We start from the raw sequence: 17,935 nt of genomic DNA, 5'->3' as shown, positions 1-17,935 counted from the left end.
TTCTTTTATATTTAAAATAGCTGTAGCAATCATCATAAGCATATTCTATTAAACAAAAAAAAATAAATAAAAAATTAAAAAAAAAAATAATGATTATCAATAAAAATATTATTTTATGTAAAATATGTGTACTTCATTTTTTGCCAGATATTTCTTGCCATTGTTGTTTGATGGAAAATGAGTGCCCATCATGTGGTACAAAAGACTAAATTCATATATGAATTGTTTTGTACAAAATGGACAGTTTATCATTATATGTGTTTTTAATGGTGTAACATCCTCATATTTTGTTTCATTTGGTTGAAGATTACCTAAAATAATAAGAAAATTGGTGGGTAAGTGGAAATATTACTTGTGTAAAACTGAAACTGGTAGATATTAAATGTAATACTGACAGTCCGTAAATAAAACATAATCGGGAACTCCTGTGGATGATTTTTCTTCTCCGGCATTTGTCTTCTCAACTGCATGTTCGCTGAATAAGGACAACATTTTTTGCGTGCGTTTGGAAGTCATGTTGATGAAGAAAGACTAAGGGTAAATATGGGTAATCAATTCGTTATAATATATTCGCCTAATATATAAATATTTCTATTCTAGTGGAAATTGTTAAAAAAATAAAAATAAAATAATATTACAATAATATTTGCAATATTATACAAGTAACACTATAATTGAACTATGATTGTTATTCGCCTTTAAGAACAATTCAATAAGATTACAATCAATAACATTCCCCATCTTGTTCAATGTTTGTATTGCTTGGGCAATGTATTGATTGGCTTTCTAAAGATATAATAATTTATAAGTTATTTAGTATTTAATCCAGATTATAAAAAAATATAAACTTACTTCATTCTGATATTTATGTTTTTTTATAACTTTTGTTTTTTGTTTTTTTACTATTCTCCACACTGCAGGTGAATTTTCATTTTCTACTTCAATATGTGTTTGAACCATGGGAACCAAACCAACTAAATAATATAAATATATTAATTTAATATTATGTAAATAAAAGGCAAAATAAACATTATATATATACAGGAGGCATCATTCACCCGGCAACAACTAAACGCCCTTTAGAAAATCGTATAGAATCAACCCTTTGACCTATCGTCTTGAAACTTACACACATCGTAGCGTATAGTGTTTCATTTATCAATCATCACTCACTCATCGCTTCTGTTGTGAATAAAACTGGAAATAGAAAATGATATTGAATTGTCCATAGACCTTAAACTATGACAATCAAACACATTTTGCCAAAACATATTGGAGAAACCTCCTTTCTGTTGGGTGGGAGGGTTGGCAAAAACCTCTGGAAAATCAACTAGAGTGATTTGTGGTTGGCAGGGAACATTTTGTTGAATTTTTAAAACATTTAAATATTGAGCAAAACCCACAGATAAATAATTTGGCATAATGTTTATAACATGTATTTATTTTTAATTATGATATGTGAAATTTTGTACTACAGCTTTCAAAACTATATCACTCGACTCCAAATGACATACTCTATGACCCCAAATACATTTAAGTCCCCTGGTAGTCGAATTGGACTTGTATTGGTGGCTAAACGTAGTGTTTTAGACGCTGTAATCCTGAAATTAGTATCATTTTCTGGACAACTCGACCTCACCACCACTTTATGCAAATTGTAAGTATCCAAAATGCATTTCCCAAAAAGGGGACATCCTAACGAATTCAGGGATATGATTGGCTAAGTCGTAGTACAATATTTCGATTTTTAATGAATCATAAACCGATTCGTTTCTACCGGAGTAGTGCATATTACGTCTTCCCTATGCATATCATAGTAAATAAAATTACTAAAAATCAAAATTTTGTACTACAGCTTTCAAAACTATATCACTCGACTCCAAATGACTTACTCTATGACCCCAAATACATTTAAGTCCCCTGGTAGTCGAATTGGACTTGTATTGGTGGCTAAACGTAGTGTTTTAGACGCTGTAATCCTGAAATTAGTATCATTTTCTGGACAACTCGACCTCACCACCACTTTATGCAAATTGTAAGTATCCAAAATGCATTTCCCAAAAAGGGGACATCCTAACGAATTCAGGGATATGATTGGCTAAGTCGTAGTACAATATTTCGATTTTTAATGAATCATAATCCGATTCGTTTCTACCGGAGTAGTGCATATTACGTCTTCCCTATGCATATCATAGTAAATAAAATTACTAAAAATCAAAATTTTGTACTACAGCTTTCAAAACTATATCACTCGACTCCAAATGACTTACTCTATGACCCCAAATACATTTAAGTCCCCTGGTAGTCGAATTGGACTTGTATTGGTGGCTAAACGTAGTGTTTTAGACGCTGTAATCCTGAAATTAGTATCATTTTCTGGACAACTCGACCTCACCACCACTTTATGCAAATTGTAAGTATCCAAAATGCATTTCCCAAAAAGGGGACATCCTAACGAATTCAGGGATATGATTGGCTAAGTCGTAGTACAATATTTCGATTTTTAATGAATCATAAACCGATTCGTTTCTACCGGAGTAGTGCATATTACGTCTTCCCTATGCATATCATAGTAAATAAAATTACTAAAAATCAAAATTTTGTACTACAGCTTTCAAAACTATATCACTCGACTCCAAATGACTTACTCTATGACCCCAAATACATTTAAGTCCCCTGGTAGTCGAATTGGACTTGTATTGGTGGCTAAACGTAGTGTTTTAGACGCTGTAATCCTGAAATTAGTATCATTTTCTGGACAACTCGACCTCACCACCACTTTATGCAAATTGTAAGTATCCAAAATGCATTTCCCAAAAAGGGGACATCCTAACGAATTCAGGGATATGATTGGCTAAGTCGTAGTACAATATTTCGATTTTTAATGAATCATAATCCGATTCGTTTCTACCGGAGTAGTGCATATTACGTCTTCCCTATGCATATCATAGTAAATAAAATTACTAAAAATCAAAATTTTGTACTACAGCTTTCAAAACTATATCACTCGACTCCAAATGACTTACTCTATGACCCCAAATACATTTAAGTCCCCTGGTAGTCGAATTGGACTTGTATTGGTGGCTAAACGTAGTGTTTTAGACGCTGTAATCCTGAAATTAGTATCATTTTCTGGACAACTCGACCTCACCACCACTTTATGCAAATTGTAAGTATCCAAAATGCATTTCCCAAAAAGGGGACATCCTAACGAATTCAGGGATATGATTGGCTAAGTCGTAGTACAATATTTCGATTTTTAATGAATCATAAACCGATTCGTTTCTACCGGAGTAGTGCATATTACGTCTTCCCTATGCATATCATAGTAAATAAAATTACTAAAAATCAAAATTTTGTACTACAGCTTTCAAAACTATATCACTCGACTCCAAATGACTTACTCTATGACCCCAAATACATTTAAGTCCCCTGGTAGTCGAATTGGACTTGTATTGGTGGCTAAACGTAGTGTTTTAGACGCTGTAATCCTGAAATTAGTATCATTTTCTGGACAACTCGACCTCACCACCACTTTATGCAAATTGTAAGTATCCAAAATGCAGTTCCCAAAAAGGGGACATCCTAACGAATTCAGGGATATGATTGGCTAAGTCGTAGTACAATATTTCGATTTTTAATGAATCATAAACCGATTCGTTTCTACCGGAGTAGTGCATATTACGTCTTCCCTATGCATATCATAGTAAATAAAATTACTAAAAATCAAAATTTTGTACTACAGCTTTCAAAACTATATCACTCGATTTGATTTTTAAATTTTTTTTTTTCGAACTATAATATGTCCTTGGTACTTATAATATGCACTACGAATATACAAATTATTAACGCAATGACCAACGACCGCTCACATTTTAATATAAATATGATGGTGATATTTTTCATAATTTCATTATAATATATAATATTCATAGATTTGTATACGATTTCATTTGCGTTATCGAAATTACTTATATCTACTGGGTTTTTTCTGTATCGGACGGCAGGATTATTAAGAATAGAAATCTACAACCAACGTTCGCACAGCCGTCAACGCTCTATGCACGTCCCGCTTCTACCCACTTCCGCCGAGGTTTTTTTTTTTACGACCGGCAGGATTACTAAAAATAGACATCCGCAATCGTCGATCGACCTAACCTAACCTAACCACGAAACCCCCTTCCACATTTCAATCGTTTGTTTATGCATGATTATAATAACACTGCATTTCTGTATGAGTTTGTACACTGTACAGTTGTGCATATTTTAAATATTTGTATATATTTTTAATGGCGGCAAGAGATAGATCCCATTTGATTGTGGGGATGGCTAAGGGTTCTGTAGAAGCGCATGTTAAAGCTCCAGAACCCTCCATACCCCAAATCAATTTGGTGTTCCCACAATTTTGTGACTGTAAGTATTCCATCTTTTTCATAAGGAGCAAATATTTATATTTTATTTAGCATAATTAATTATATTATTATAAAGTATATAACTTCAGGGGCGCCAATTCAGTTTTAAAATAGGGCTGCCAAATTTGCCCACCATATCAGAACATAATAAAAATATTGAAATATATTATTGCTGTTTTAAAAGATATAGGGCGCGCGACATTCTTTATACATTTTAGCCTATTTGTAGAAGTCTCACAACCAGCCTACACACTCTTACTTTAAATCTTGATTATACTGTCATTATCTATTAATATAATTCATACATTTAACTTAAGCACCTCAATTTATAATGAATAATTATGACTATTATCATTCAAATCAAATTTTTGATTATACAAATAAAGCTTTAAGCAATATATTACAAAAAAAAATCAACGTAAACTATTAGCATGCAGTTATTTATATCATTAAATTATTTGAGGTTTGAAATTAAGAGTTTATAAATAATTAGCAATATGAATAATGTGAGATTGATTTTTATAAATTTTTAATAATTTATATTTATATCTCAATCTTAAGAAGCTAATGTTTATTAACGCTCTATGCACGGACCCCCTTCCACCCACTTCCGCCGTTGACTACCCAGCCATGGTTGTCGTTAAATGCATTGTCTTTATAACGTACGTTATAATAAATAATATTCAATAAGCAACGAAATACAACTATCGAAACCACCAAATATTTATCATAGTAAAATATAATATTATTCGATAGTCCATGCAATGTATTTAATACAAAATTATGATTTTAAATTAATTTTAAACCGATTTGTACCTACCGCGGTAGTGATTATTATGCATCCCCAGCATAGTAGAGAACCTAACGAAGCTAGGGATATAATTGACTGAGTTGTAGTCCAATATTTTGATTGTAAATTTATTTTAAACCTATACGTATCTACCGCGGTAGTGCATATTACGTCTATTTGATACACATCATATGAAATACAATTACTAAAAATCCAATTTTGGTAGTTTCGTTTTGAAAATGATATCCCTCGACTCTACATGACTTACTCTATACGGGAGGCTAAAATTTACGCATTTACGTACTTGTACTTGGAAATTCTTATAAAATCAGGATTTGCACTTAGAGCTCTGAAAGTAGTATGAGTGCATTCATGAGTGCAATAACAATCGTTCTGTAGTGGTTTTGAAATCTACAAGTCCAAAAACCGATCGTCCGATATCACACAAACTTATAATAATGATGAATATGATAATTTGGAAAATCACGTTTACGAGCTGTTTGCCGGGAAAACCGTGGGAGATATGACGAAAACCAATAGAGATTAAATTGTTCTCCGTAGGGATCTGCATAAGTTCTATTATTTAGATTTTTCGATAACGTGTTATTTAGGTTTTTTAAAAACATCGTATACGTCAAACGCCAATTAAAAAATAAAAGTTTTTAATAATGACTTTTTGGAAAAAAGAAAAACTGGTCCTAGTGAAGAATCCCTCGGAAAATAAATCGACCTCTATGCGATTTGTACGTCCGGCCATCGGTTTACCGGGAAAACGCGAATGAAAACTGACAATTTCGTGCTTTGGAAAATCAACTCTGATTTACCGCCAGGTTGCAATCCAGCGGTAAATATTATACTTACCTGCCGGACGGTGGTTTTTTGGACTTGATGTGAACAAAAACACTACAGAACGATAGTAAATGCACTCAGGAATGCACTCATACCACTTACAAAGCTCTAAGTCGAATGCCTGATTTTATACGATGTTCCAATTACGAGTATTATCGTTTTACGAATATAATGAAATGTTTCAAAGGGGGGGGGGTATTGAGAACATTCCTATTTTTGGTATGTCCGCTTTGATAGTTCACCAAAAATCCAATTCTTGTACTATCATTATAAAGGTGATCTCATTGTGCATTGTTGGTACGGTGTTCAGCATACACGTGCTAATCGTGTTTTAAAAAAATTCCAAAAATCGTATAAAATCAACCCTTCGACCGATCGTCCTGAAACTTTCACACATCGTAGCAAGTACCCCGGGCTACCGTCCCTGCGAGTTTGGTGAACCTACTACAAATATCACGGAGACGGCGTTCTCATTGTTCATCGTTGGTACAGCGATCAGCATACGCGTGCTGTATTACTATAAATTACATATAATCGTGTTTTAAAAAATTTCGAAGGTCGATATCTCGGTCAATATTGGTTTTTCGACCCCCATCCAAAGGACCGAAAATACTCCCCGGGTGCCGTTCCATAGGATTCGTCGAAAAAATCAATGGGTTATGAGAGGCTAAAATTAACACATCTCGCGAATTTACGTAATCGTTACGACCCCCCGCCCGCCAAACTTCCCCGCCCAAAAACTTCCACGGTCTTCATTTCCGCAAAAATTTGAAACCGGAATCGTAATCAGCAGCTCGTGCTCTACAACTTTGCGGTGTTAAAGTGCCAATTATCGCAAAGGAACACGTAGGTGCTCCCCGGCTAAATGTAGAAGAGTCCCCGTGAATGGCATGGGATTTTACATGGTCTTATTAAACCTGAAGATATAAAAGTATGTTTTGCTTAACTAAAACTACCTATAACATATTTATATTTTGATTCAAAAATGTTTTTTTTATTTTTTTGTCTTACAGAAAGGTGTTAATGATTTTTCCATAATGCATAGTTCTAAAAACGGAAAAGACTTGTTGTTCTTAGGACCAGCAGCATATATTAATCATGCTTGCTCCCCAAATACCAAATGGAAGTCTAAGGGAAATTCAATCTGGTACGCAAAAACAATAAAAGCAATAATTAATGCTGGAGAAGAAATTACGGGGACTACGGCAAGAATTTTTTTGGTATTAACAATGTAGACTGTGAATGTGAGTGCTGTAACAAAAAAAGCATACGTGAAAAACGAATATTTACCAAGCAAATGGAAATATACAAAAATTCAATTGCCGATTTATCATATAAATACACAAAAAACAATTCATTTAAAGACATTCAAAATGATGTAAAAATTGTGGCAACCAGAAACATCGAAATTGGACAATTCATTAACACCCTCTGCGGACAAACCGCAATTATTAAACCTGAAGACATAAAAGTATGTTTTGCTTAACTAAAACTACCTATAACATATTTATATTTTGATTCAAAAATGTTTTTTTTATTTTTTTGTCTTACAGAAAGGTGTTAATGATTTTTCCATAATGCATAGTTCTAAAAACGGAAAAGACTTGTTGTTCTTAGGACCAGCAGCATATATTAATCATGCTTGCTCCCCAAATACCAAATGGATGTCTAAGGGAAATTCAATCTGGTACGCAAAAACAATAAAAGCAATATTTAATGCTGGAGAAGAAATTACGGGGACTACGGCAAGAATTTTTTTGGTATTAACAATGTAGACTGTGAATGTGAGTGCTGTAACAAAAAAAGCATACGTGAAAAACGAATATTTACCAAGCAAATGGAAATATACAAAAATTCAATTGCCGATTTATCATATAAATACACAAAAAACAATTCATTTAAAGACATTCAAAATGATGTAAAAATTGTGGCAACCAGAAACATCGAAATTGGACAATTCATTAACACCCTCTGCGGACAAACCGCAATTATTAAACCTGAAGACATAAAAGTATGTTTTGCTTAACTAAAACTACCTATAACATATTTATATTTTGATTCAAAAATGTTTTTTTTATTTTTTTGTCTTACAGAAAGGTGTTAATGATTTTTCCATAATGCATAGTTCTAAAAACGGAAAAGACTTGTTGTTCTTAGGACCAGCAGCATATATTAATCATGCTTGCTCCCCAAATACCAAATGGAAGTCTAAGGGAAATTCAATCTGGTACGCAAAAACAATAAAAGCAATAATTAATGCTGGAGAAGAAATTACGGGGACTACGGCAAGAATTTTTTTGGTATTAACAATGTAGACTGTGAATGTGAGTGCTGTAACAAAAAAAGCATACGTGAAAAACGAATATTTACCAAGCAAATGGAAATATACAAAAATTCAATTGCCGATTTATCATTTAAATACACAAAAAACAATTCATTTAAAGACATTCAAAATGATGTAAAAATTGTGGCAACCAGAAACATCGAAATTGGACAATTCATTAACACCCTCTGCGGACAAACCGCAATTATTAAACCTGAAGACATAAAAGTATGTTTTGCTTAACTAAAACTACCTATAACATATTTATATTTTGATTCAAAAATGTTTTTTTTATTTTTTTGTCTTACAGGAAGGTGTTAATGATTTTTCCATAATGCATAGTTCTAAAAACGGAAAAGACTTGTTGTTCTTAGGACCAGCAGCATATATTAATCATGCTTGCTCCCCCAAATACCAAATGGGAGTCTAAGGGAAAATCAATCTGGTACGCAAAAACTGTAAAAGCAATTAATGCTGGAGAAGAAATTACGGGGACTACGGCAAGAATTTTTTGGTATTAACAATGTAGACTGTGTATGTGAGTGCTGTAACAAAAAAAAAAAAAAAGGTGAGAATCTTATGTATACCATTGTAATATAGGAAAATATTATTAGCTTTCAGAATATTGGTCTACATCTATGAAAAATATATTTAAATGTATATAATTAATTTAATCAATTTTTGTTTATTTTAGCAGCAAAGGAAACTGATACACATGAAATGGAGTTACAAGAAGATAGCGCTTCAACGACTAAAGGTTAAATGCACTGAATGTGAAAATATGTACAAGACAGAGAAACTCATGGAAGCTCATGTCAATAATAATTGTTTAATTAAACAATTGTTTATACGGTGGATTAGGGCTACTGGCGAACCACCTTGATAAAAAAAACGCGCTTATGTGTAAGACCCCTTGGGTAGTGTGGAACATTACACTTATGTTGAAGACGTCTCCATAGATAAAGATCAGAACAACGAAGTCCCTAATCATGAAACCAGTGTTAATGTGTCGGGGATAACTGATAGAAGTATGCAAAATATTTATGGTTTTATGTAACTCTTAGAATATAACTGTATTGTTTTATATACATGCAATACATTACTTTTAGACGATGATGAATATAATTTTATTTTAATAACATTAATAAATTTAAATTCTTATTGGAATGTGTTCCAGAACTTTATTACAGGATTACTATTAGATCTGTTAAATAAAGAAAAAAACATTTACAAAATATTGTTAATATTTATTATATTCTATAAATTTTTATTTCACATATCATAATTAAAAATCAATACATTTATCAGTCCGTTCAGAATCTAAAATAAATAAATGTTATAAACATTATGCCAAATTATTTATCTGTGGGTATCCTACATAAATAATCAATATTTTTTGTAGCATTGACATCACGAAATGGTTTTCCTTGTTTTTCTCAGTGTAGACTCTGCATCACAACTGTTTGAAATAATGGGTCTTGTAGCGATGGACTCTATAAAATAGCAAAAAAGAAACATTTAAGTGTAATGTGTTAGTAAGTACTTTTCAAATTACTTGTATAAGCGTGTACATCAACATTTTTTGTGGCAGTTGGTGTCTCAATTATACTTGTGAACCTGAAAACAAAAATGTTTTAAAATAAATGTGTTTTTTTTATATACATGCAATACCTTACTTTTTGACGATGTCGGAATAATGCTATTGACATCCCAAATGATAGATCACACAATGAACATTTATAAGGTTTTAAGTGTGAATGAACATGAATATTGTGTATTTTCAATTGTTTTTGAGTCGCATATGTTTTGGTACAATGAAAACATTTAATTAACTCATGTTTGATATGTTTGGTTTTTTGGTGATAATTCAGATCACTTCTTTGAAGAAAAGAACTTTTACATATCTTGCATTTATACCTCTTCCTGCGAGTGTTGTGTATTTCTCTATGTCTTTTAACAGACTTTTGTGACGATAGTTTTTTATTGCATATTTCACAACTATTTATCTTATGGTTTGCATGTGTAGTAATATGTTTTTGGAACCAAATATGTTTTTTGTACTTTTTTTGGCATATACTGCAATGGTAACTGTAACCCTTGTTTGGACACTCATCACTGGGTGTAAATTTTGCATCATAGCCGTTTACAATGAAGGGACTTGTAGCGATGGACTCTACAAAATAGCAAAAAAAAACATTTAGGTTTATTTCTTAGTAAGTACATTATTTTTATAATTACTTGTATAGGTGTGTACATAAACACTTTTTATGGCGTTGACAAGAGGAAATGGTCCATGATGATTACTTGCCAAATGGCACAGAAACGTTGATCGGTTCTTAAATTTAATATTGCAAGCATCACAATAATTATTGATCATTATTACATTAAAATATCAAAAAATAAAAAATAAACAAACATCTTATCAATTGTTATCATAGTGACTGTGGCGCGCTAAAACGTTACCGCGTTCATATAATCAGTTGCACCGGGGTTATCTAATTTTTGATAATGTGATTATGTGCATAAGCCACAGATGGCGTGTTGTATTTGGCAGAACGAGTAAAGGTAAGTATATGACAAGGTTTATAGATTATACAGGTTGCCTCAATCCGAAATTCTGAAAAAGAAGGAGTGGGGAATATTATTTCGTGACGTCATTGTCGTACAGCTATCGTACAGCGCCCGGCATACATAAACATACTACACTTTACCTAAGTACAGATTACACACAATATTATGAATAAAGTCCCGGATAAAAAAAATCAGTTGCATATTATATAAAAATATGTAAAATATTAAATTATATTAAATTAATTGATCTGCAGATTTATTTTCATAAAAACGTTGACACAAAGTGTTCAATGGGGAACTTCAAATAACAAATTTATTAAAAATGTTTTAAAAAAGTAAATCTTATACAACAATATTATTTAAAAAATATAAAAATTTATTTATTCATTTATAAATGAATTTTTTCTTATATTTTGACGTATTTATTTTGAAAAAATAGGAATATCTGCAGATTTATCTTCATCAAAACGTTGACATAAGGCGTTTAATCAAACTTCATAATAAATTTATTAAAAATTATAAAAAATGTATATCTTATGTAATAATATTATTTAAAGAATAAAAAAATGTGTTCTATCAGTTTTAAAAGATCTCTTTCTTATATTTTGACGTATTTGTTAATATCTACAGATTTATCTTCAACAAAACGGACAAAACGTTGACATCAAATGTTCAATCGAACTACATAATAAATTTATTAAAAATTTTGAAAATGTATATGTATTAGCAGCATGACAATGTTCTTGTTCAAAACGTATGGTTTTTTACGGTTCAAATCGGTAATTAATGCACATTGCATTGATGAACTTATAAAAATTATTCAGGAAAAATGAAAACCGAAGGAAATGATATTTCGTTTCATCGGTAAGTACATAAAAAATATTTTTATCTTGTGAGTGTAGTGAAAAAAGTTAGTTTTATAGCGTTCATATAAGATGTACCTATAGTCTATACGTTTTTACAAATTTACAATAATTAAATTAATTAATTAATTAATAAATACTTATAATTTATTGAAGATTTGTATATTTTATATTATGTGAATTATATTATTTATATTATTTGAACATATTTAGATATTTATTTAGATTGTGAGTTGTGCTTTTACAATATGTTTTTGATTATATTTATTTCCCGAAATTAATTATAAGTCATTTATTTATTTATTTATTTTTATAATTATGTAGTATGACGTATTGAACAAATTACTTCAATAAATTTTTATATTCCTATAACATTTCAATATTATTTAGTGTATATTTTGTATTATACTATTATGTAAATTATATTATTATATTATTATATTATATTATTTGAACATATTTAATTTATTACCTATATATTTGTATTACTTATGTATTTTTTTAGTAGTATATTTATTTACTATTACCTATACTATTTAATACACCTTTTAAATAATATAAATAACTATTTCCCTGTTCTGTTTTATTAAATACATAAAATTAAAATAATAAATAAATAATTTATGGAAAATAAAACCAACATTAAAACACTATAGGTACAGCCGCACTGCTGTAGTATACATCAGAATCTGTACGACAATGACGTCACACGGTATGTAGGAGCTGCGGAGGGTAGGCAATATAAACACGACTTTGAGGCAACCTGTATAATCTATAAACCTTGAGTATATGATAGTGTATATTGATAATGTATATACTATATTAAAATATTTTTATGATAACAGTGTGATTGTTCTTATTAAATATTCAATTTTAATTTATAATGAATAATTATTGTAATGTTTGCATTAGCCAGGTGAATTATAAGTAAACAAAAAAAAGTAGTATTTTATGGATAATGTTCCTGTATGTATTTTTTTATATGTGAAATTTCTATATAGTTAACCGGGTGAATCTATACACTTAACCGGTTGAATCTATACACTTAACCGGGTGAATCTACACACAAAATGATGTTGTGGTACATCAGGATGCTGGATGCTGTGATACATCAGGATGCTGTGGTACATCAGAATGCTGAATGATGTGATACATCAGGATGCTGGACTTAACCGGGTGAGTCTCTTTACTATGTACCGAGTGAGTCTGTATATATTATACCGGGTGAGTCTCAATATAGTATACCGGGTGAGTCTATATACTTAACCGGGTGAGTCTATATACTTAACCGGGTGAGTCTTTTCACTTAGCCGGGTGAGTCTTTTTATGTACCGGGTGAGTCTATATACTTAACCGTGTGAGTCTCTTTACTATGTACCGTGTGAGTCTCTTTACTATGTACCGGGTGAGTCTCTACATACTTAACCGGGTGAGTCTTTTTACTTAACCGGGTGAGTCTTTTCACTTAGCCGGGTGAGTCTTTCTTATGTGCCGGGTGAGTCTCTACATACTTAACCGGGTGAGTCTCTACATACTTAGCCGGGTGAGTCTTTTTATGTACCGGGTGAGTCTTTTTTACTTAGCCGGGTGAGTCTCTCATGAATGCACTCATACTACTTTCAGTGCTCTAAGTCCAAATCCTGATTTTATAAGAATTTCCAAGTACAAGTACGTACAGCATCATGCGGCAACAGACTGCTGATCCTTTTTAAAAAAACCTAAATAAAACGTTTTCGAAAAATCTAAATAATAGAACCTATGCAGATCCCTACGGACAACAATTTAATCTCTATTGGTTTTCGTCATATCTCCCACGGTTTTCCCGGCAAACAGCTCGTAAACACAGCTCGGTGGGGGGGAAGAGAGGTATCCGGCTTACATTTTTGTTTGAAAAAACTCATCTATAATACACTCCTATCTATTTTAATGTTTTACAATAAATAAAATTTTTGTTATTTAATAATTTTTGTTCATTGCTCCTGTAAAAAAAATAATTATTATAAATTATTATTTAAATTATTTATTTAAATTTTTAATAAAAACTATAACTATATACCTCGGGTAGAATTTTTTTTTTTTATCTTGGTGATCGCTGGCCGGTGTTTCCATTGCATAGAATATTGCTGTGTTAGGTATTTGTTTTAATGAGTTTATTTTTAGATATGTTTCTATTTCTTGAATTTTGAGCTTGTATGATTTAAGATGCATCCGGAAATCTTTTGTAAAAGAGGTTATATCGGTATGAAGATGGTCATTAAGAATTTTGATAAAATTTTGATAGATTTGGAAACAGTGTTTTTTCATTATAGTAGGATTAAAAAGAGCTGGTTCAGAAAGAGATCGCCGGAAGTAAGAAAAAAACAGAACAGGAGGTATATTTACTAGGGTATAGAAGAGTTTGGATTTTTTTAGTTGAGAGAAAGAAAATGAAGGATTTAGAGAATAATTATAGCGGTGTTTATTGGTCAGTCGAAAACGAAGAGAAATTTGTTGTTGTACTAATGAATATATTGATTTTTTGATGAAGGGGGGGGAAAAGTCATTTAGGAAATTTAAGGAAATAATTTTGGAAAAAATAATAATATAATTGATAAGGTCTTTCATCTGCAATTTTTAAATAGTTAAACAATTTTATAATTAGAGACAATTTGTAAATTTATATTATAATAGATGCCAATAACTTACAGTTAAATTGTCAATCTGTAAATTTCTCTTGACCCATTCGAATACTGATATTATAAAAATGTCTGTGGTGGAATGTTTCTCGGGAATGTCCTCCACTATATATTTTTCTATTCTATTATCTGATGTTATATATATATGATTTAATTGAGGTACATCTTTTCTGTAATATATATATATATATATATATATGTAAAAAATTATTTGTAATTAGTATAATTTTTTTTTAATGCTACTTACACAACCATATCAATGTCGAACATAAAATTTTCTTGGATATTTTCTAGATTTTTGACTATGTTGAGGAATGGATAGAATAATCTCATTTTAAAGAAATAATATCCATCCTCAGTCAATCCGTCATTAAAATTAGCAAAATTATGGACATATTTGTATACAATATTAAATTTTGTACACATTATTAATAAAGATAAAGCTTCATGTATAAGTTTGCCAAATACTGGATTTTGCTTTCTGTGGATTATTGTAAGTAAATGAAAATGTAAACAATTAAGAGGACGCTACACCCGCATGTGTTGTCACCGTCTTACAAATGTACAACATAGCAAAAACTGTTTTGCGCGGGACAACTTTTCTCGCACCATATTTGTTGTACAACTACAACTAGTAATATTCACAACACGTAAAGAAGAAGTTCTTCTTTACGTGTTGTGAATATTTGGTAGTTTTACAACAAATATGGTACGAGAATAGTTGTCCCGCGCAAAACAGTTTTTGCTATGTTGTACATTTGTAAGACGGAGACAACACATGCGGGTGTGGCATCCTCTTAAAAATGTATGTATATAATTCTTACTCTTTATTATAATTTTCGATACCACGGTGATCCGATATATTTGAAAATATTAAAATATTATGGATGGCCATCTGTTTGTTTTTAATAAAAATTATATCATCACATAATATTTTAAATTTTTCAAACAGTTCCTCAGGAATAATATCGAAGCATTTAAATTTATTTAAAATATTGAATTTTTGTACATTCCACTCCAACAATTTAATTGAAGGACTTTCTGTTATCTGGTTACTGTACATAAAAAATTTTTAAAATAAAATGGTTAGATAAATATATATATTTATAATTTATAATAAACTTACTTGAATTCAAAATCTACCATATTTTTCATTTTTAAACTTAATAGAGCATTCTTTAATTTTTTTTTGTATACATTTATATATTTTTTGGATTTTTTTTTTAAATTAGAGTCAGTAGATATTATAGTATTTATGATTGTATGTTCTTTTGAAATGTATTGATTATAAAAATTATATTGCTTTATGACTGAAAGGATTTTGTTGTAGAAAGATTGCTGTAGAAAATTGAATTTTGATGGTTGATTTATGAAATGTTGTAGTTGAATATTATTTTTAAAGTGATTATTTAATTTGATGTTGAAAATAGTATTTTTTTGTAGATATGAATTTAAAAGCTCAACATCTATGGTTCGATGACCCACGCCATAGAGATCTTTCATCGCCTTAGCGATGGCACGTAAAGCTGTCTAAAAATAATATAATAATTTATTAGTTATTTATTTTTTGTTATCCAAAGTTTATACAATAAACTTACTTCATTGTAATATTTGTTTTTTTTTTTTGCTAATAAGCCTTTTTGATTTAATTATCCGCCACACTGGTGGCCTACTATCTAGTACCTCATAACATTTATCAATTGCAACCAAATTGACTAAAACATAAGAATATATTAATTTAATATTATGTAAATAAAAGGCAAATTAAAAATAGCAAAAACCAATACTTAAGGAGAAATTAATTTTTTCCGCGTACAATATTATGCTATATTACGTATAATCGTGTTTTAATAAATTCCAATAAACGTATAAAACCAACCCTTTGACCGATCGTAATGAAACTTTCACAGGTGGTAGCAAGTACCCCGGGCTACCGTCCCTGTGAGTTTGGTGAACCTACTACAAATATCACGGAGACGGCGATCTCATTGTGCATTGACGGTCTACCGCGGGATTCATCCGGCAAATGATAAAAGTTCTCAACGGGGGGGTACCTCTCGATTTTTTCGCGAAAAAACGACCATCCCCCAATCATCCCCAGCATATGCTACCCTGTATAGGACCCTGTAGACTCAGTGTTACCGAAGTTTAAACCAGTTCATACCATTATATCGTATTATACATGGATCCGCGTACACTATTAAGCTATTTTACGTACATTCGTGTTCTTCACTAGGACCAGTTTTTCGTTTTTCCAAAAAGTCATTATTTAAAACTTTTATTTTTTAAATGGCGTTTGACGTATACGATGTTTTTAAAAAACCTAAATAACACGTTTTCGAAAAATCTAAATAAAAGAACTTATGCAGATCCCTACGGAGAACAATTTAACCTCAATTGGTTTTCGTCATATCTCCCACGGTTTTCCCGGCAAACCGCTCGTAAACGTGATTTTCCAAAGCACGAAATTGTCAGTTTTCATTCGCGTTTTCCCGGTAAACCGATGGCCGGACCCTACAGAACGATAGTTAATTCACTCCGGAATGCACTCGTACCACTTACAGAGCTGTAAGTCGAAAGCCTGATTTTACACGACTATCGGAAATGAGATTAGCTTTTTCCGGGTGAGTTCCGCGGTAGACCAACAATGCACAATGAGCTTAATCTTTCAAAAAAGGTCGATATCTCGGTCAATATTGGTTTTTCGACCCCCCTCCAAAGGACCGAAATACTCCCCGGGTGCCGTTCCATAGGATTCGTCGAAAAAATCAATGGGTTATGAGAGGCTAAAAATTAACACATTTCGCGAATTTACGTAATATTGCCGACCCCCCACCCCGCCATACTTCCCCGCCCTAAAAACTTCCACGGTATTCATTTCCGCAAAAATTTGAAACCGGAATTGTAATCAGCGGCTCGTGCTCTACAGAATTATGATGTTAAACTGTTTAGTATCGAAAGCCATCGCATAGGTGCTCGCCCCTGATATTGAAAAGAGTCCCAGTGAACGGCATGGGATTTTACATGGTCTCTTCTACATTTTGGCGGCGAGCACCTATGCGATGGCTTTCGATACTAAACAGTTTAACATCATAATTCTGTAGAGCACGAGCCGCTGATTACGATTCCGCTTTCAAATTTTTGCGGAAATGAATACCGTGGAAGTATTTGGGCGGGGAAGTTTAGCGGGCGGGGGGTCGTAAATATTACGTAAATTCGCGAGATGTGTAAATTTTAGCCTCCCATAACCCAATGATTTTATCGACGAAACCTATGGAACGGCACCCGGAGAGTATTTTCGGTCCTTTGGAGGGGGGTCGAAAAACCAATATTGACCGAGATATCGACCTTTTTTGAAAGATTAAGCTCATTGTGTTGCATTGTGGACGGTAGCCCTGGGTACTTGCTACGATGTGTGTAAGTTTCAAGACGATAGGTCAAAGGGTTGGTTT

The sequence above is a fragment of the Rhopalosiphum padi genome, chromosome 3 (assembly GCF_020882245.1).
Source record: "Rhopalosiphum padi isolate XX-2018 chromosome 3, ASM2088224v1, whole genome shotgun sequence".
Lineage (NCBI taxonomy): Eukaryota > Metazoa > Arthropoda > Insecta > Hemiptera > Aphididae > Rhopalosiphum > Rhopalosiphum padi.
The sequence above is the reverse complement of the archived record's forward strand: the minus strand, read 5'-3'. Positions refer to the sequence as shown.